Genomic DNA, 21,757 nt, shown 5'->3' on the forward strand with positions numbered 1-21,757 from the left:
TTTGATCATATTACGCCTGTACTGGCTCACCTGCACTGGCTTCCTGTGCACTTAAGATGTGACTTTAAGGTTTTACTACTTATGTATAAAATACTACACGGTCTAGCTCCATCCTATCTTGCCGATTGTATTGTACCATATGTCCCGGCAAGAAATCTGCGTTCAAAAGACTCCGGCTTATTAGTGATTCCTAGAGCCCAAAAAGTCTGCGGGCTATGGAGCGTTTTCCGTTCGAGCTCCAGTACTCTGGAATGCCCTCCCGGTAACAGTTCGAGATGCTACCTCAGTAGAAGCATTTAAGTCTCACCTTAAAACTCATTTGTATACTCAAGACTTTAAATAGACCTCCTTTTTAGATCAGTTGATCTGCCGCTTCTTTTCTTTTTCTCTTCTGTTCTCCCTCCCTTGTGGAGGGGGTCCGGTCCGATGACCATGGATGAAGTACTGGCTGTCCAGAGTCGAGACCCAGGATGGACCGCTCGTCGGGACCCAGGATGGACCGCTCGCCTCTGTATCGGTTGGGGACATCTCTACGCTGCTGATCCGCCTCCACTTGGGATGGTTTCCTGTGGACGGGACTCTCGCTGCTGTCTTGGATCCGCTTTGAACTGAACTCTCGCGGCTGTGTTGGAGCCACTATGGATTGAACTTTCACAGTATCATGTTAGACCCGCTCGACATCCATTGCTCTGAGGTCCTCTCCAAGGTTTCTCATAGTCAGCATTATCACTGGCGTCCCACTGGGTCTGAGTTTTCCTTGCCCTTATGTGGGTTCTTCCGAGGATGTCGTAGTCGTGGTTTGTACAGTCTTTTGAGACATTTGTGATTTAGGGCTATATAAATAAACATTGATTGATTGATTGGTTCTATGAGTGATATAATGAACTCAACACATGATACAAGTATCGATATTAGCTGTATTAGCCTATTATCAAAATGAAGTCTTATATAAGTCTTATAATGAAGACAACACATGACGCAAGTGTTTATATTAGCTATATTAGCTTAGTATCAAAATCACTATGTCGCAGGTTGACTCAAATCTTTGCTTACATAAATGTTAAAATGTAATATTTATTCTAAACATTTTTACAACATTGGAAAACATTAGTAAAATGGAGACTTCTCAGAAGGTGAAATAACTCCTGGAAATTACTGTTTTAGAATGGCCGAAGATAAGCCATTATTACGTACTTCGGGGCCCCAGCACCTGCGGACAATGCCGAGCCACTTTCATTTTTGAAAAATAAATCCTGTTGCTAATTTAGAGGCTGGTTTGGTCCGTTTCACATATTAGTAGAGTCACAAATCAATTAATCTACAGTTAGCAAAATCTGAGGCGTTATTGTGCCTGATAATGAACCAATGACACAATCATCTTGACTTTGAACACACTGCCCACGTATGAATGACGGGCAAAGCAAGGCAAGGCAACATTATTTATATAGCACGATTACAACAATTTTAAAATTGGACCAAAGTGCTTTACAGGTTAAAAAGCATAGAGCAAAAAAATAAAAAAAACAAAGAACATAAACAATGCATTGTCACGCCTAGGAAATCATGTTTTGTTTTGGTCATAATATGTTTTGTTTTTTGGACATTCAGTTCTTGCGTTTGCACTTCCATGTTTTCTTTGTTTCCATGGCAACTCATTAATTTTCACCTGGCCCTCATGTCACGCCCCTGTCCTCAGTCCTCACACCTGTTTGTAATGATCATAGTTATTATTTAAACCACAGTTACCTGGTTGTCAGTCTGGCAACTTTACCTCCGTATTCCTCAACCCCTTCATGCCAAGTCATGCTATTTGCCTCATGCTCATGTCACAGTAAGTTTTTGGTTTTGTTATGTCACAGTTGTTTAGTTTTGTTTTTGTATTTGGTCATGCCATTAGTCAAGTTTGTTCTCCGCCATTGTGCGCGCCATTTGTTTGCCTTTTTGAAGTTTTGTTAGAATATAAATAAAAATGTACTCACGTTCACGCCTGGCTCATGCCAATTATCCTTTGCGTTGGAAAAACAAATGATCTCCAAGTCATAGTCCAAGTCGTGACATGCATAAGCTAAACAAGATAGTGCAAAAGAAATACGGTGAAAGGGTTCGGGTGAAAAGTAAAATTGCAAGATAAAAATAATGAAATAATAACAGTGGGACAAACTGAGAAAAGAAAACTGCTCCACAGCCATACATGTCACCCTGAGGGTGGCCGTATGAACAATGCCAACACTGTCATAAATATGTGCTATATATAGTGAAACCACACTAAACAACAACGACAAACACATTTTGGAAGAATATGTGCACCGCAACACAACATAAAGACGACAGAACAAAAAAAAAAAAAACACAGTTTATGGATCTACACCTAACATCCACTGTAATGATACGTACAATAGCGTACCTAGTCGATACTACTATGATTACATCAATATTTTTTTTACATCACAAAATCTTCTTTTGTTTTTTCAAATGTATATTATGTTTATAAACTGAGGAAATATGTCCCTGGACACATGAGGACTTTGAATATGACCAATGTATGATCGTGTAACTACTTGGTATCGGATTGTTACCCAAATTTGTGGTATCATCCAAAATTAATGTAAAGTATATAACAGAAAATTGAGTGATTATTACATTTTAACAGAAGTGTAGATAGAACATGTTGAAACAGAAAGTAAGCAAATATTAACAGTAGATAGATAGATAGATAGATAGATAGATAGATAGATAGATAGATAGATAGATAGATAGATAGATAGATAGATGGATAGTACTTTATTGATTCCTTCAGGAGAGTTCCATCAGGAAAATTTAAATTCCAGCAGCAGTGTACAGAATTGAAATAGAATGTAAAATAATTTAATTTAATAAAGTAAATAATGGAGGTACAAATGGAAATAAAATATACAATATTACAATAAGAATAAAACTATAAAGTAACAATAAGAATGAAAATATATCAAACTTATTTTTGATTTTGACTGGACATGTCATTGTGAAAAATGACAAAAACGAAAATTAAAAAGTATGCCCTCCCGGTAACAGTTCGAGATGCCACCTCAGTAGAAGCATTTAAGTCTCACCTTAAAACTCATTTGTATACTCTAGCCTTTAAATAGACTCCCTTTTTAGACCAGTTGATCTGCCGTTTCTTTTCTTTTTCTTCTATGTCCCACTCTCCCTTGTGGAAGGGGTCCGGTCCGATCCGGTGGCCATGTACTGCTTGCCTGTGTATCGGCTGGGGACATCTCTGCGCTGCTGATCCGCCTCCACTTGGGATGGTTTCCTGCTGGCTCCGCTGTGAACTGGACTCTCGCTGCTGTGTTGGATCCGCTTTGGACTGGACTCTCGCGACTGTGTTGGATCCATTATAGATTGAACTTTCACAGTATCATGTTAGACCCGCTCGACATCCATTGCTTTCCTCCTCTCCAAGGTTCTCATAGTCATCATTGTCACCGACGTCCCACTGGGTCATTATTGTCACCGATGTCCCACTGGGTGTGAGTTTTCCTTGCCCTTATGTGGGCCTACCGAGGATGTCGTAGTGGTTTGTGCAGCCCTTTGAGACACTAGTGATTTAGGGCTATATAAGTAAACATTGATTGATTGATTGATTGATGTTGCAGTTCGGGTGTTGGTGGAGGGAACAGTGATAAAGTCCTCTAAAATTATTGATGTTAAAGGCCTACTGAAACCCACTACTTCCGACCACGCAGTCTGATAGTTTATATATCAATGATGAAATATTAACATTGCAACACATGCCAATACGGCCTTTTTAGTTTACTAAATTGCAATTTTAAATTTCCCGCAAGGTATCCTGTTGAAAACGTCATGGAATGATAACGCTTATGTTGACGCTTGCTTGTGACGTTATTGGTTGGAGTGGACATTTCAGCCCAGCACCACTTACGGCTAAAAGTCATCTGCTTTAATCGCATAATTACACAGTATTTTGGACATCCGTGTTGCTGAATCTTTTGCAATTTGTTCAATTAATGGAGACTATAAAGAAGAATGCTGTTGGTAGAAAGCGGTGGATTGCAGCTGCCTTTAGCAACCGTGGTGAAGCTTTAACACAGAGCGGTCAAGCGAACATGTTTCTGTACATCAACCAGCAAGTTTTTGGATGGGAAAATTGTGATATTAAGTCGGCTCTTACCGGAGACTTGAGTGGATTATGCGACCTCCTCCTGCAGCTGTCAAAAAGGCAGCTGTGATCTTGGCACCTCGGCTTCTCTCACAGACAATGGCGTTCACCGCAGACCTCCGACTTTCAAGTATGACTTTATAATCTCACTAAAACACTATTAACAAAATTAGCAGATAAGGGATTTTCCACAATTATCCAAGTAAATGTGTCTAATAAGATCTGAATTGCTCCCACTGCCGCCGCCTGGAGCCGTCGCCTTTTTTCTTTTTTTTTTTTTTTTTTAGTGCTTCACTCTAACTTTCCTCATCCACAAATCTTTCATCCTCGGTCAAATTAATGGGGAAATCGTCGCTTTCTCGGTCCGAATTGCTCTTGTAGCTGGTGGCTATGATTATAAGCAATGTGAGGATGTGAGGAGCCCGACAACCCGTGACGTCACGCGCACATCATCTGCTACTTCCGGTACAGGCAAGACTTTTTTTATTAGCGAACAAAAGTTGCGAACTTTATCGTCGATGCTCTCTACTAAATCCTTTCAGCAAAAATATGGCAATATCGCAAAATGATCAAGTATGACACATAGAATGGACCTGCTATCCCCGTTTAAATAAGAAAATCTCATTTTAGTAGGCCTTTAAGATTGACAAACTACAATGTAGGTAGATAGATAGATAGATAGATAGATAGATAGATAGATAGATAGATAGATAGATAGAACTTTACTAATTCATTCAGGAGAGTGCCCTCAAGAAAAATACAATTCCAGCAGCAGTGTACAGAAAGGAGCTAGAATGTAAAATAATGTAATTTAATAAAGTAAATAATGGGGATAGGGGATAGGTTGATTGGCAACACTAAAATTGGCCCTAGTGTGTGAATGTGAGTGTGAATGTTGTCTGTCTATCTGTGTTGGCCCTGCGATGAGGTGGCGACTTGTCCAGGGTGTACCCCGCCTTCCGCCCGATTGTAGCTGAGATAGGCGCCAGCGCCCCCCGCGACCCCGAAAGGGAATAAGCGGTAGAAATGGATGGATGGATGGATGGAAAGTAAATAATGGGGGTATTAATGGAAATAAAATATAAGATATAACAATAAAAATAAAACTATAAAGTAACAATAAGAATGAAAATATATCAAACTTATTATTGATTTTGATTGGACGTGTCATTGTGAAAAATGACAAAAACGAAAATTAAAAAGTACGTTGCAGTTCGGGTGTTGGTGGAGAAAGTCATCTAAAATCATTATGTTAAAAAGGGGGCATATCAATATAAGAATAGTATTTTTCCATCTGCTCCTTTCTGATCATGGAAATGTATAAAATGTATAAAATCCTCACGACTATGGCGACACTGCTGTGTGATCATTTCCCGCCCGGTCACGTGACATGAAAGCCTGCCGCAGTACCGCCATGCAATCCATGCCATTATATACGCCAACTGCGTAAGTAGTTCCTCCACCTCCTTTGTGCCTCTCGGGATAATGCGTAAAAAGCATTGGCGAATGGGCTGTTGCGCACCGACTGACGTATTATACGCCGAAGCGCCTTTTTTTTTTTTTTTTTTTGGTACCGAGCGGAGAGGAGCTGCACACGGCACTCGAGTGAGGTAACTACATATAAACGCATTTACTCTTCATTCACTCCCACAACATGGACCCCGGCTGCCTCCCGCACGCCACACTTCAGCACTTGTTCAACCTTTCACTTCCCGACATTAAATGTTATAAGGTTGTGTTAGTCCATGTCTACTCTTTGAATGCTCGTTTCCCCGCTAGCTCGTGTTAGCTAGTTGGAAGTGTTGCATTGTTTTAGAAGCGTGGTGGTCTACCTGTGCTAGCCAGCTAGCTAGCTTGCAGTTCTAGCTGAGTCCACGCAGGAGCCAGATTGATTTAGCCGGCTTTTCGTGGAGTTTAAAGGCGTTTTCTCCTTTCTGGGTCTTGTCTAAAAAAGACCGGCCGGACGAGTTTTCCACTGCGAGAGAGGCTTGATACTATATCCCCGCCACGTGCAGCGCACCGAGCAGCATGACTCATAACATGCATGCATACTCAACTGTCACACCTGTTATCTTCATGTTTATTTCAAATTGAATGGTGCATGTCTGGAGAAGCTTCATGGGGGAGGTAGAGATGGGATTTATGGCTCTTGGAAGTGAGCCGCATCCTGAAGAGCTGTTCCTTTCAGTGAGCCTTTCCTTTCAAAGAGCCGTTCCTTACAGAGAGCCGTTCCTTACAGAGAGCCGTTCCTTTCAAAGAGCCGTTTGTAACAAATAGCCAAGAGTCGTTCCTCACAAAGGTTCTTTTCTAAGAGCAGTTCCTTATAAAAAGCCGTTCCTTATAAAGAGCCGTTCCTTATAAAGAGCCGTTCCTTACAAAGAGCGGCTCTTACAAAAAGCCAATCCTTATAAAGAGCCAAGAGCCGTTCAAAGACCTGTTCCTTACGAAGAGCCAAGAGCCGTTTCTTACAAAGAGCCGTTTCTTACAAAGAGCCGTTTCTTACAAAGAGCCGTTCCTTACAAAGAGCCGTTCCTTACAAAGAGCCGTTCCTTACAAAGAGCTGTTTCTGACAAAGAGCCGTTTCTGACAAAGAGCCGTTCCTTACAAAGAACTGTTCTTTATTTACAAAGAGCCATTTCTTTCAAAGAGCCGTTCCTCACAATGGTTCTTTTCAAAGAGCCGTTCCTTATAAAGAGCCGTTCTTTATAAAGAGCCGTTCTTACAAAGAGCCGTTCTTACAAAGAGCCGTTCTTACAAAGAGCCGTTCTTACAAAGAGCCGTTTCTTACAAAGAGACGTTTCTTTCAAAGAGCCGTTCCTTACATGGAGCCGTTCCTTTCTAAGAGCCGTTCCTCACAAAGGTTCCTTTCAAAGACCTGTTCATTACGAAGAGCCAAGAGCCGTTCCTCACAAAGGTTCCTTTCAAAGACCTGTTCATTACGAAGAGCCAAGAGCCGTTTCTTATAAAGAGCCGTTTCTTATAAAGAGCCGTTTCTTACAAAGAGCCGTTTCTTACAAAGAGCCGTTCCTTACAAAGAGCCGTTCCTTACAAAGAGCCAAGAGCCGTTCTTACAAAGAGCCGTTCTTACAAAGAGCCGTTCCTTACAAAGAGCCGTTCCTTTCAAAGAGCCGTTCCTCACAATGGTTCTTTTCAAAGAGCCGTTCCTCATAAAGAGCCGTTCCTTACAAAGAGCTGTTCTTACAAAAAGCCATTCCTTATAAAGAGCCAAGAGCTGTTCTTACAAAGAAGCGTTCTTACCAAGAGCCGTTTCTTTCAAAGAGCCGTTCCTTACATGGAGCCGTTCCTCACAAAGGTTCCTTTCAAAGACCTATTCCTCACGAAGAGCCAAGAGCCGTTTCTTATAAAGAGCCGTTTCCTATAAAGGGCCGTTCCTTACAAAGAGCCGCTCTTTCAAAGAGCCGTTCCTTTCAAAGAGCCGTTCCTTATAAAGAGCCGTTCCTTACAAAGAGCTGTTCCTTATATAGAGCCAAGAGCGGTTCTTAAAAGAGCCGTTCTTACAAAAAGCCGTTCCTTATAAAGAACCATTCTTTACAAAGAGCCGTTCCTTTCAAAGAGCCGTTCCTCACAAAGGTTCTTTTCAAAGACCTGTTCCTTACAAAGAGCCAAGAGCCGTTCCTTACAAAGAGCCAAAAGCCATTCTTACAAAGAGCCATTCTTACAAAAAGCCGTTTCTTATAAAGAGCCGTTTCTTTCAAAGATCCGTTCTTTACAAAGAGCCGTTCCTTACATGGAGCCGTTCCTCACAAAGGTTCCTTACAAAGTGCCAAGAACCGTTTCTTATAGAGAGCCGTTCCTTACAAAGAACCGTTCTTACAAGGAGCCGTTCCTTATAAAGACCCAAGAACCGTTCTTACAAAGAACCGTTCTTACAAAGAGCCGGTCTTACAAAGAGCCGTTCCTTATAAAGGGGCGTTTCTTTACAAAGAGTTGTTTCTTTCAAAGAGCCGTTTCTAACAAATAGCCAAGAGCGGTTCCTTTCAAAGAGCCGTTCCTCACAAAGTTTTTTTTTTTAAAGACCTGTTCCTTAAAAAGAGCCAAGAGCCGTTTCTTATAAAGAGCCGTTTCTTATAAAGAGACGTTTCTTATAAAGAGACGTTTCTTTCACAGAGCCGTTCTTTACATAGAACCCTTTCTTACATGGAGCCGTTCCTTTCAAAGAGCCGTTCTTCACAAAGGTTATTTTCAAAGAGCCGTTCCTTACAATGAACCAAGAGCCGTTCCTTATAAAGAGCCGTTCTTACAATTTAAAAATATAGAATTTATTTATATTTATACATATAAATGTATAAATATAAAAAGATATGTATTTATAAACATTAATTTATAAATGTGTGTATAAATATTAATTTATAAATTTAATATTTACAAATGTATATAATATATACATTTATAAATATAAATGTATATATTATTAATTTATAATATATTATATAATATATGAATTTATACTATTCATATATTATATATATATATGTATATATATATATATATGATATATGTTATATATATTATTTATTATTATTATTATTGTCTATTTTGAGCGAACTGTGGTGCTGAATTTCCCCCAGGGATCAATAAAGTACTTTCTATTCTATTTTATTCTATTCTATTCTATTCTATCTATTCTTATAAAGAGCCGTTTTTTTAAAAAGACAGTCCTTTCAAAGAGCCTTTCCTTTCACAGAACCGTTCCTCACAGAGAGCCGATCAAAAGACATACTGTTTTTATAAGTATTATTAACAATGGAAACAATCATTACTATCAGTTATACTATAACATGTAGGTCAGAAACATGTTAATTCATAGAAATCATCTTTGTGCGGATTATTCTCAAATATGAGATAAAATAAAAACATTTGTGTTGCATTTTCATTGTAAACATTTTATAAGGTGGTGCCATATTTCCATGCTTTGGCAGTGACATCAACTAAAAAATGTTACAATGTAGAAAAACAATCACAACATTTTGTTTGGCATATCACCAAAACTGGTTTGTTTCGAATAATCTCATTCAGATGTTTCAGTTTTCAAAGATTTAAGGCACAGACCCAATTGGTTACGCTCACAAAAAAGGTTCAGCTATGCAAAATGTCAGTTTGTCCTTTGTTGGTAATAAAAGAGCTTATTTTAAAAACTGACCACATGAATAAAATCCCGGATTAGACAGAGTGATTATGAAGAAATCAACAATGATTTTATACAAAAATAATTGTATACTCACTGTAGATTATGATAATCTGATTATCCATATAGTTAACTCTGCCTTATTGTTTTACACTCCTGTAATGAATGTCTCTCATTTGTTACATTCAAGGCAAAAGGGCCTTTTGCAGTTATCTTATGGGACATTCTTCAGGTTCATATTGACCTCTATTGTCCACTCTTTGATCTTTTTTGTGACTTTTTGCCGTAATTTAAATGTCACCCTCATGTTTATATACAAACATACTGTCACTGACGACTAGAAATGTAACGATATTAATGATAATGACGGTAGAATTCTAAACGTTAGAATCACCATTTTAAATTGAAGTCAGTGATTGATAACTGTACTTTGATAAATTCATGGACCGGCTCGCGCTAGCTCACTAGCTAGGTTAAATGCAGGAATACAAGAAACATTAATGTTTTTCTTCATTAAGAAACCACATACCAAATCCAAACTTATATAAACACTAGGGGTGTAACGGTACACAAAAAGTTCGGTTCTGTACGTACCTCGGTTTAAAGGTCACGGTTCGGTTCATTTTTGGTACAGTAAGAAAACAACAAAATATACATTTTTTGGTTATTTATTTACCAAATTTGTAAACAATGGCTTTATCCTTTTAACATCGGGAACACTATAATAATTCTACCCACGTTAATCCACATTAAACTGCCTCAAGTTGTTGCTTGGATTAAATAAAACGACAAAACCTTTGTTCTACATATAAAAAGTGCAACATTTAACAGTTTCAAGTCAACTCATCATGCTTGATTTATTACAGCATTTGGGAAGCCTGTAGTTGACTTTTATTATACGCACACACAAACACACTCACTCAGCAAAATGAGCTAACGTAACGCTAAAAGCTAATTAGCCTTCACCTCAAGCCAGAACTATGAGCAAGCTGAGCTGCAGTTTAAGTTTCTAGAAGGTCAACGGGCTCATATTGATGTTAGTAGTAGTTGAGACTGCGAAGTGTTTTTTATAATTTGGGGTGTGAATGATGTCCTGCTAAACACATGTCTGCTCATCTCGACGCCGTAGCACTGACTGCATGCTCTCTGAATACGCACTGCTGATTGGCTGTTACATCGCTCTGAATACGCACTGCTGATTGGCTTTGTATGTAACCAATCAGATGGTTGTGTGGGCGGGACAATGCTAGGTGCTCACTGCTCGGACAGAGGCAGAAAGCAGAGCAGCTTGTTAAGACTTTAGCTTACAAACTCGTTCGATACACCCTCGTACCGAACCGAAACCCCCATACCGAAACGGTTCAATACAAATACACGTACCGTTACACCCCTAATAAACACATTTCTGTCTGACCTAAAATATTGTGTGCATTCAACCTACAGGCTTTGTGCTCTTAGAACAGAGTAAACAAACGGTACGCCATCTACAACAGGAAGTGAGCTTGTGTGATGTCACATAAACTGGAAGTGAAGCACGCAACACTTGTTCTTCCTATGGTATTAAAAAGCACATTCTGAATCCTTTACAAATTAAAACTGAGGAAAATAAAGATATTTAAACTAACACAAGTAATATGGCTACTAAGAAGCTAGAACAATATTTTAATGTTTTTTTCCTCTGCCAAGAAAATGTATCGTAGCGTCTCTTTATTTGATTTAATTTTTTCAATAAAGTAAAGTGTTTGGCACTCAGCATCAAGGGTGGGAATTGGGGGGTTAAGTCACCAAAATTATTCCCGAGCGTGGCCACCGCTGCTGCTCACTGCTTTGCTTACCTCCTAGGGTGTGGAACAAGGAGATGGGTCAAATGCAGAGGGTAATTCATCGCACATAGTGTGCGTGTGACTATCACTGGTAATTTAACTTTGATTTAACTTTGAAACTCGGTTAAAAGATTTCAGTGTGTGTTAGGGGTGTAACGGTACACAAAAATTTCGGTTTGGTACGTACCTCGGTTTAGAGGTCACGGTTCGGTTCATTTTCAGTAAGAAAACAACAAAATATACATTTTTTGGTTATTTATTTACCAAATTTGTAAACAATGGCATAACATACATGTAGACACAGGGTCCATTGCCAAGGTTAATGTGGTCAACATATATAAAATAAAAACTAAATAAGATAAGGCTCAGAATGGTTTCTTAACAAAACTTTTCTACATATAAAGTGCTTTTCTTGATTGATTGATTGAGGCTTTTATTAGTAGATTGCACAGTACAGTACAGTTTTTCAACTTGTTTAAATCGGGGTCCACGCTCATCAACACCCCCCGCCCCCAGCCTGGCTAATTTGGCAGTAAGAGGATATATGAGCTTATTGTTCTTCCACCATAGAAGTGGATCAAAATCTAGTTTTTAATGCAATACAGCAACCCTCTGCGACCCCGAACGGGACAAGCGTTAGAAAGTGGATGGATGGATGGTCTTAAATCTGCTGCTATAAAAACATTTGTTATTGCTTCAGCCCTGCCTGACTCGCTGAGGAGAGGCTGCTTGAATGCGGTGGTGAAGCTTCAAAGGAGTTACCATGTTTGACGTGTTGGCAGAAGCGTACCCTACTGCTGCTGAAGAATGTCGGCAAACCTCCGTCCTCCATTGTTCCCAAACGGGAGATATTAACGAGGCAGGAGGGTCTTCCAGCTCTGGCTTTTGCATGTTGTCCTAGCCCGGTCACTGCTAGCCTGCCGTGTATTGTGCCTCCCCCTGCATTATTTACACAACCTGCGGTGCGCTACCTAATATGTCTGTGTGGAAACTCGTTCGGTACACCTCCGAACCGAACCGAAAACCCCGTACCGAAACGGTTCAATACAAATACACCTACCGTTACACCCATAGTGTGTGTATAAGTACATTTTGAGAAAATTCAGCAATACCATGGTGCTAATTATAATCGTAACAATTTTGGTCAGAATAAGAGTGATATCATATCCTTCCCTACTGACAAAAATATTTCAACTAATTTGAATAGTCGACTGAACGACTAATGAAAACAATAAATAGTTGTAGATTTTTGTAATATTTGGATCAAAATCAGCCTTGGTTTAGAACAAACATGTGTTTCATTCCTTTGAATCATTGTGCAATGTTTGTGAAGTAGAAGGAAAATCAATGATGCAGTTAAAACAGAATAAAAAACTGTTGGACTGTTGCCCACCAATTACAAGAGATAACAGTGGCTACTGTCCTTCATAAATATCAATTAAACGGGGACTGTGCATTGATTTACTGTGGCGATCTCTTCCCGTAATCTTTGATTTGTAGATTATGAATGGGAGTTCATCTGCTATGCTCAGTCTTGATATACAAACTAATGGAATGTCAAGTTGTATGATTGTTTGATTTGTCAATTTACAGTAACTGTTGCTCTAAGTATGCAAGGTGTTACCAAACCTTATTTACAGCTTCCAAATACCAGCGGTACTTTATTATTGCAATGCTGGTAGAGCTTGAAATATATATCAAATATTATATCCTGAGACATTTTGTCATGGTGAATCAGTCCAGTTAATGCATTTACTTTTTCCTGGCATAATTCTGACCAAATATTTGACTACTTTTCTTGTCAAAATTGGTAGAGGCCATTTAAACTAGTTGATTTCCTTGTATCTATCTTTAAAGCATAGCCCACTAAATGTTGAATATGTTTTGCAGTCATATCTCTTGGTAGGCAATCCAGAAGAAAAACCTGCCAACGTATATACAGTTTTATTGTACTTATGTGCTTGGATCCTATAAATATCCCTGTACGTTTCGCTGCTCTCAAAATAGATTTTTTTTTGCCTTCCGCCAGTTTCACACACTCACTGACATGGTCTCGCTTTTCCCGCCCCAAAAACTATTTCGTGTAGCGAGATGTGCTAAAAATGCTAACGTTGTTGAAGTTAAAGTAGGGCCCTATGAAATTATATATTTTATTTCCGAATTACATTAAATATTTTTCCAAGTTCCATATATACTGTTTTAATGTTTTTTAATTCCGTTTTTAATCATTTACGCTGAACTGAAAAAAGGAAGGAGGCAGGGTCAACTCTGGTATATTTTGTAGATTAAAGATGCTACAAATAAGTCGATGTACCAGTAAGTATATCATGATAAACTATTGAAAAAAAAACGCATGTTCTTTTCTATAGTATTTGTAGATAGAAAATATGAAATTGATTATTTTATTAGAAAAAGGCTCCAAATTCTATTTAGTGGCTTCCAATAATTGTTTGAGAGTAATAAAAGTTGCTAAAGATCATACCACATTAAGTGCCTGAAACTTTGAATATGCATAGTTTCCGCACGGGCGCTGCAATAAAGCACAGTGGTGTGTTTATTTGGAAAAAAAAGAAGGCTATGTGAAGCATACAATCTTTGTGTACTTACCGTTTTTCCGAAAATACGCATTGAGGCAAAAAAGTGTGTTTTACTCGATTAATCGAGCAAACTAATTGATTAAATACTTGAATAAGGAAATAATTGATATCTGCAGCCCTGATACCAAAACATTGTATCAGGATGCGATACCTTTTTGCACCTCCTATAAATTCTCCTCTTCCCTCAGCTGACGCAGTTGCCATGTCTCTCCCACAGAAGCGGCGGCAGGCAGGCAGGAATCTTCACTCATCGCTAAATGACGTTAGTAGTGCAAAAATAATAACTAAGCATTGCTACAGGACGGCCAAAGAAACAAGTTTTAGTCGAAAATGAAAGAAACTAAAGTGCTACGGGGAAAGTCCAAGAATGTCAATAAATCTGTGTGCTAATCAAAGATGGGGAAAAATGATCGATTGCCCAATGCATGGGCGATTAATGAATTGATGGATAAATGTCCAAACATTGGTTATTTACGTATGCTAAATAGAGTCATACAGATGGTTTTAAAATGCGGCATTAAACGTTGGTTTTCTTAAAGGAGAACATTATCACAATTTCAAAAGGGTTAAAAACAATAAAAATCAGTTCCCAGTGGCTTGTTGTATTTCTTTAAGTTTTCTTCCAAATTTTACCGATCCCGGAATATCCCTAAATAAAGTTTTAAAGTGCCTTATTTTCGCAATCTTCGAAACCACTATCCATTTGCCTGTGACATCATACAGGGCTGCCAATACAAACAACATGGCGGTTACCACCGCAAGATATAGCGACATTAGCTCGGATTCAGACTCTGATTTCAGCGGCTTAAGCAATTCAATTCAACGCATGTATTGAAACGGATGGTTGGAGTATGGAGGCAGATAGCGAAAACGAAATTGAAGAAGAAATTGAAGCTATTGAGCGAATAGCTATTGACGCCATTCGGCCATAGCGTGGGTGTACCTAATAAAGTGGCCCATATTATGGCTGCCTTATTAGCATCGCCGGTAAAATGTGCGGACCAAACGATCAGGACTTTCGCATCTTGTGACACTGGGGCAACTTAAATCCGTCGATTGGTAAGTGTTTGTTTCGCATTAAATGTGGGTATCTAGTTTCAAATGTACATACAGCTAGCGTAAATAGCATGTTAGCATTGATTAGCTGGCAGTCATGCCGTGACCAAATATGTCTAATTAGCACATAAGTCAACAACATCAACAAAACTCACCTTTGTGATTTCGTTGACTTAATCGTTGCAACTGCATCTGCAGGTTATCCATACATCTCTGTGCCATGTCTGTCTTAGCATCGACGTTCAAATGTGCAGACAGTCTGGCAAATTCAATGGGGGTCTGGCATCAGATTTCTTGCCAGTGGTGCAACTTGAATCCCTCCCTGTTAGTGTTGTTACACCCTCCGACAACACACCGGCGAGGCATGATGTCTCCAAGGTTAAAAAAAATAGTCGAAAAAACGGAAAATAACAGAGCTGAGACCCGGTGTTTGTTATGTGAAAATGAATATGGCGGGTGTGTTACCTCGGTGACGTCACGTTCTGACGTCATCGCTAAAAGACCGATAAATAGAAAGGCGTTTAATTTGCCAAAATTCACCCATTTAGAGTTCGGAAATCGGTTAAAAAAATACATGGTCTTTTTTCTGCAACATCAATGTATATTTTGACGCTTGCATAGGTCTGGTGATAATGTTCCTCTTTAAGGTTAGTTAATCAAACCTAGAACTTTTAGGTAACATGTTTTAACGTTGTTTAGGTTAGCGACAACACTCAACGGAGGAGAGCTTATTCGGGCATATTGGCTAACACTGAGCCATATCATACGGGGCCAAAACGGTCTTTTCCTTCAAATTTTAAACTCCTTCCACCAATCCACAGAGCCTTTTGAATGAACTCAGAGACATATTCAACATTTTTTTTCCACGATTCTTCGTCCGAAATTATTTTGAAAAAACTCTTCCGCCGGTCTTTCTTTGCTTCGACCTTGCCTCCCCTCAATACATTCTTGTTTGTAGCGCAATCCAAGATAATTTATTGATGCTGTCTGCTATTTAACATCAACATAGCCGTTAGAGACAGACTATTGTAATCTGTGCCAATTTTAGACTGGACATCAGTTTAAAAATGTGTAAGGATCTGCAGATGGCTAGTGTGACATCATAGGTCAACTGGAAAATCATTTAATTAATCCGTGCTAAAATGAAATAAGCGTCCCCAAGACTTCACATGTAGGTGTGAAAATACAAAAAAACCCAACTATCTATGAAATCAGACAAGTTTATTCCAAGGAATTGAGTGAGTGATTCTTATAAGATAACTTTTTGAAAATCCTGAGATTTATTGGAGTAAAAAGAAGTGGACTTAAAAAACTAATCAAATACAAGCGGTCACGAAAGGTGAAGTATTTGCAGCACGAGCGGAGATCTACCTCCACAAGCCCAGGGACGAGGAAGTGTGCGTTCCCACCACCAATGCGAGACATGTTAAAAAAACAAGATTTATGAATACCTTTTATTGGAAATGTTTGCTACCCTGTCTCAGAAAAAGTTGCTTTTGCTGATTGCTTAAGTCGCTGGTAAACATCAACCAGCCTGGTTCGTTCTTTATATTTCACACACTATCTGCAGTCTGTCCCATGGATCAACATTCCCACACTTTCATACCAGTTGGTTTGCCTACGTGTATGTTCCAGTTTGTTAACATCGCTTTGATCAAACTAATGGAGTACAATGGGACAGCCCTGTAACAAAGACTCCCTTTGGGAGATGGCAATATTTTGCTCATTTTAATCTTAAGGCATTTTTTTTTTATTTGAATTATAGTTAAGAAAATCCCTAAATTCTTTACAAATAATTTTTGCTTCTGCACCATTGTAGCTTCTATGGGTTAATGCATTAATAATGATGATTATGCATTGATGATGATTATACATATTATTTATAAGCATCCTTCAAAGCACCCAAATAGACCTAACACCTAAAGACTCAACTATATAGGAACATGATTTAAAAAAAAAGAATATGCTAGTTTGAGTAGGTGAGTTTTGACACACGATTTGGAAATGTGAATGGAATTGATGTGGAATTCAAAAGACAATGTAGAAAGGACGGTGAGGTAGGGTTGGGCGATATGGCCTTTTTTTTAATATATCGATATTTTTAGGCCGATAGGTTGATTGGCAACACTAAATTGGCCCTAGTGTGTGAATGTGAGTGTGAATGTTGTCTGTCTATCTGTGTTGGCCCTGCGATGAGGTGGCGACTTGTCCAGGGTGTACCCCGCCTTCCGCCCGATTGTAGCTGAGATAGGCGCCAGCGCCCCCCGCGACCTCAAAAGGGAATAAGCGGTAGAAAATGGATGGATGGATCACGATACACGATATATATCTCGATATTTTTCCTTGGCCTTGAATTAACACTTGATACATATAATCCCAGCAGTATGATGATTCTATGTGCATACATTAAAACATTCTTGTTCATACTGCATTAATATATGCTCATGCAGAGAAGGAAATCACAACTTAGTCAATTGACCAAAACTGTAATTATTAAATAGTTATTAAGCAATGGCACAAACGTTCATGTCATTTCCAAAACAGAAAGTGCAAGGTTGTCAGAGACATTTTGAGTGTCAAATAAAAATGAGCTGCATAATAGGAAATCAAATAGTTTTCGTCCTTCGCTACGTGGTAGGTTACTACGGACTTTATTAAATTTTGTTGTTGACTATTTTTTTCATATGGTGTTGATCTGGAAATGTTTGCCTCGGCATTTTGATGGTGTGGGCGTGTGTCACCGAACGGAGACGTTGAAATGCGGAGTAATCATTCTTCATTCTCTAGTAGGTGACTTTTCAAATGATGCTACATATTAGCAGCAATGCTACTTTTGGCAGCAACGCTTTTGACCCACACTTGACAAATTATGGTTGTCTGTTCGACATATTCCCACTTGAAGCCAAACCACCGCCAGACGACGGACTCCGTGCTGTTTTTCTTGGGAATTAATTCTTCCTCCATTCGCTCCTTCTTTCTCTTGTTTTACCACTCGCACAGCTCTGCTAGCATCACAGCTAAAGTTACCCATGCTGCTACCTCTCTGTTCCGCGAGGGCATATACGTATGGGACGTATGTAAGAAGGTGCGCTTGCTTGTCTGTGAGAAGGAGAGACAGGGAAGAGCGAGAAAAGCCTGTAATGTAATGCCCGCAGCTAAAAGCAACTGCGTGAGAACGTATACTTAAATGTAACGATATAGTCATTTTCTATATCGCACAGAGAAAAATCCACGATATATCCGATATACACGATATCGGTGAAGTGAGTAGAAGAAGAGAGCCTGAGTGTGTGGGGTGGTTTGCTGGTTTGGATAAGGTGACAAAATGTAAGAAGGTAATGCTGGTTTTTAGATAGCTTTGAAAAATAAAAGCAGAATCCTAAAACAGTGTGATAACGGAGTGTGATAACGGAGCAGGGACGGAGATGTTGCCGAACGGGAGTAAGGGGGTTTGTTGATGGGCTTCTGGTGTGTGATAAATGTAACAATATTAAAATTTCTTATCACAGTTATTGTGGCCAAAATGTTCCGAAGATGACAAGAAAAAAGTGGAGGATGTGGAATTTGAGGAACGACGTATAGCCAGAAAATTCAAGATTTAAAGCACTGAAAGGGTGTATCTTGGTGTTTACCACATGATTGCAATCATGGTGGTGGGTTGCCCGAGGCAGGGGTGATGTAATGTCATCGTTAAATTTGCGTATACTTTTCTACTAAAAAGAGTCAAAATGATCCAAGAGTCAAACACACAGCACGGTTGCTCACCTGTGACTCCATTTGTAATGTGCAATAAAAAAAAATGCCATTTATTTTTTGCAATTGCTCCTCTCTCAGGTAATGACAGTGGTCAAAGTCTGTTAAATAGCAACAATGCAGCAGAACAGAACTGATGGGACAAGCTGTGTTACTACAAATTAAAAAACTTTGAGGATTAGCAGTTACTTTTTCTGTTGTTATGATTATATTTTACTGCAGTTTCTCTGAACATATGCACTATTCACCTTTATTTGGAGTTGTTCTGATTATTTTGTACTAGGTTGTACATTCATCTTTGTGAGGGGAGAGCACACGTTATATTACAGGTGTTTATCATGTAAACAAATGTAGTCCAAGCCTTTTGCGTTTCACTTTCGGATTATTTAGAGCAGTTTCCATTACACCGATTACAAACTACAGGTCAATCGCAAAGGGGATTATGACCTATTGCGAGGCATTAAACACAATAGACGTGTGCCTATCATCCGTGTGTGTGTGTGTGTGTGTGTGTGTGTGTGTGTGTGTGTGTGTGTGTGTGCCCCACATGTAACAGACCGCAAAGCCCTGTCCGTCTGAAAGACAAGCATTATTGACCTACAGTTAACAACTAAGTTATTTCACTTTGCCTTTTTCTGTGTTGATTGAGCTGTGTTAAAGCAGCAAATAATGACATTTGAATATATTAGATTAGATAGTACTTTATTTATTCCTTCAAGAGAGTACCTTCAGGAAAATTAAAATTTTCAGCACAATGACATTCAAGATCAGACAAACATTACAGGGAGACAGAACAGGATCGCTGACGGGTCTGCCGACTTCCAGTGCCCCTTACAAAAAAGATTATACACAGGTAAACAAGGGGGGGAATGGGAGAAAAAAATACAAGATTAAGATAAAAATTAAAAAAAATACGTTAAATGAAGAGTTCTCTGAAACTGTCTCTGATAGTTTATATTATAATGTAACTGGATCATAAAGCCTACATTAACTCCATGGTGTTGTGGGATGAATAGTTTCTCCTATTGCTATTGTACTATTTTTTTCAGCATTAATTATTAGTAATGTAGCAGCCTCGTTTTGAATGGCAGGGTCCCTGCTATCACATGTTGATACAAATATAACATTTACATAATAAATATCAACTACAGGCTTCCCAAATGCTGTAATAGATTAAGCATGATGAGTTGAGCATATGTCAGCATGTGGCGGCACTTTTAACTGTTTTTTTTTTCAAACGCTTATTGCAAACGCTTATTATTTTAACTTAGTAAGTCATTATTTTGACTTGGTAAATTACTAAGTCAAAATATTGACTTACTAAGTCATAATAATGACGTACATAGTATCTCAGGTAGGTGGGACTTTAGGAAAGTAGGACTGTTTTGTTTTACGGAAAGGATATTGAGATATATATCGTATATTGCCATTCGGCAAATGGAGCGGAAAATACAACCAAAAATTGTAGGCTTCTTCATGCGACGAAGCCGGCCTACTTCACCACAGTCTGTAGTCTATTGCCCCCCCCCAAGCTGTGGTGGCAGTGATGAGGTGGAGACGTGATGGCGATAGGCCAAGTTACACTGTTCCTTACACCCTTGTGCGTCCCTCCGCCACACAAGTCAGTGTTTCCCATGTACTCCTTGATTTGTGGCCACAAATAAACTCACAAATGCAGATCTGACACATCCAGGTTCGCTCTTTTCATAAACAAATGAATAACAGGAGTGTGGTGGATGTATCGTCAATCCACTTCACAACAGGCCTGCTTTGTCACAGAAGAACACAACAGAAGGGTTCTGTGGTGTCCATTTTGCGACTTTCACATTCTATTTGCGCTGTGCTTTTATTTGGTAATTGAATACAAGCGGTCATGGAAGGTGAAGTAGTCACTACACTATATATGCATATATATATATATATATATATATATATATATATATATATATATATATATATATATATATATATATATATATATATATATATATATATATATATACACACACTTTTTAATTTTCCTGAAGGAATCAATAAAGTGCTATCTATCTATCAAAGCGCTTTCCGTAGTGAAATCCATTATCTATATTTAAACCAGTGGGGGTGGCACTGGCAGCAGGTGGTTTAGTGTCTTGCCCAAGGACACAACAGCAGTGAGTAGGTTGGCTGAAGCAGGGATCAAAACTGGAACCCTCAAGTTACAGGGCCGCTCTACCATCCGAGCTATGCCGCCCGGATCAAATATAAGCTTTAGCTATGTTGAATTGTGCAAAAGCAACCACTTGAGGTTCCTTAATGTTACTCCTTAATAAACATGTCTGAAACAAATAAATCATAATCAAATCATCGCAATCTTTACTTTTTTTTCATTTGGCAACACTTAGGCTTCCTGGTGAAATTCGTAAAACGCTGGTTTTCAAAGTATGTCCTGGGGGCCATTTTGTGGAACAAAGCTTTTTTTGGACTCGTACAGCACATTGTAGCAATAATATAAGACAAAAAGTAACTCATCACAAATTGAAAAATAGAACAAAAAGGCATATAATGAGAGAAGGCTGAAAATGTATGCAAATATTGAATGCATATACACAAATATTTTTCTTTAAATATTATATGCAGGCTTTCCCCTACATGTAAACGGCAAGATTATTGCTGACACAGCTTCAAAATAAGTTTTCGTCTTTGTTTTAAATGAAAAAAAAATGTGTCTAGCGTAAACAAAAGTAGGTGATGTATGAATAAATATACGGTATAAAGTCTGTTTACATAATGTTAGCTATAATATATGGCTGCGCGATATATCCATATACTCGATATATCGCGGGTTTGTGCTATTTAGAAAAAGACTATATCCTGATATTCGAGTTTACGTTCTCACGCAGTTGCTTTTAGCTGCTGGCATTACACTACAGGCTCTCCTCGCTCTTGCTTGTCGCTCCTTCTCACAGACAGCAAGCGCACCTTCTTACATACGTCACATACTGTCACGTCATACGTCACATGGGTAACGTTAGCTGTGATGCTAGGGGTAATACGAGAGAAAGAAGGTGCGAATCTGGTAACAAATGAAAGAAGAATTAATTCGAAAGAAAAAGAGCAGGGGGTCCATCTTCTGGCGGTGGTTTTGGCTTCAAGTGTCGAACAGACTACCGTAATTTGTCAACTGTGGAGCACAAGCGTTGCTACAAAAGTAGCATTACTGCTAATATGTAGCATAATTTGA

At 38.8% G+C, this 21,757-nt stretch overlaps 1 protein-coding gene across 2 annotated transcripts in view; it reads left to right on the plus strand.

Moving 5' to 3' along the window:
• Positions 1-5,714: 5,714 nt before the first annotated feature.
• slc39a10 (solute carrier family 39 member 10) overlaps positions 5,715-21,757 on the plus strand; it is an 83,213-nt gene continuing 67,170 nt past the window's right edge. For both annotated transcript variants that reach the window (XM_061918443.1, XM_061918445.1), the window contains exon 1: positions 5,715-5,769. The gene's annotated coding sequence lies outside the window, so the exon portion shown is untranslated. The remainder of the gene's footprint in view (positions 5,770-21,757) is intronic.

The sequence above is a fragment of the Nerophis ophidion genome, linkage group LG13, assembly GCF_033978795.1.
Source record: "Nerophis ophidion isolate RoL-2023_Sa linkage group LG13, RoL_Noph_v1.0, whole genome shotgun sequence".
In the NCBI taxonomy this organism is placed as follows: domain Eukaryota; kingdom Metazoa; phylum Chordata; class Actinopteri; order Syngnathiformes; family Syngnathidae; genus Nerophis; species Nerophis ophidion.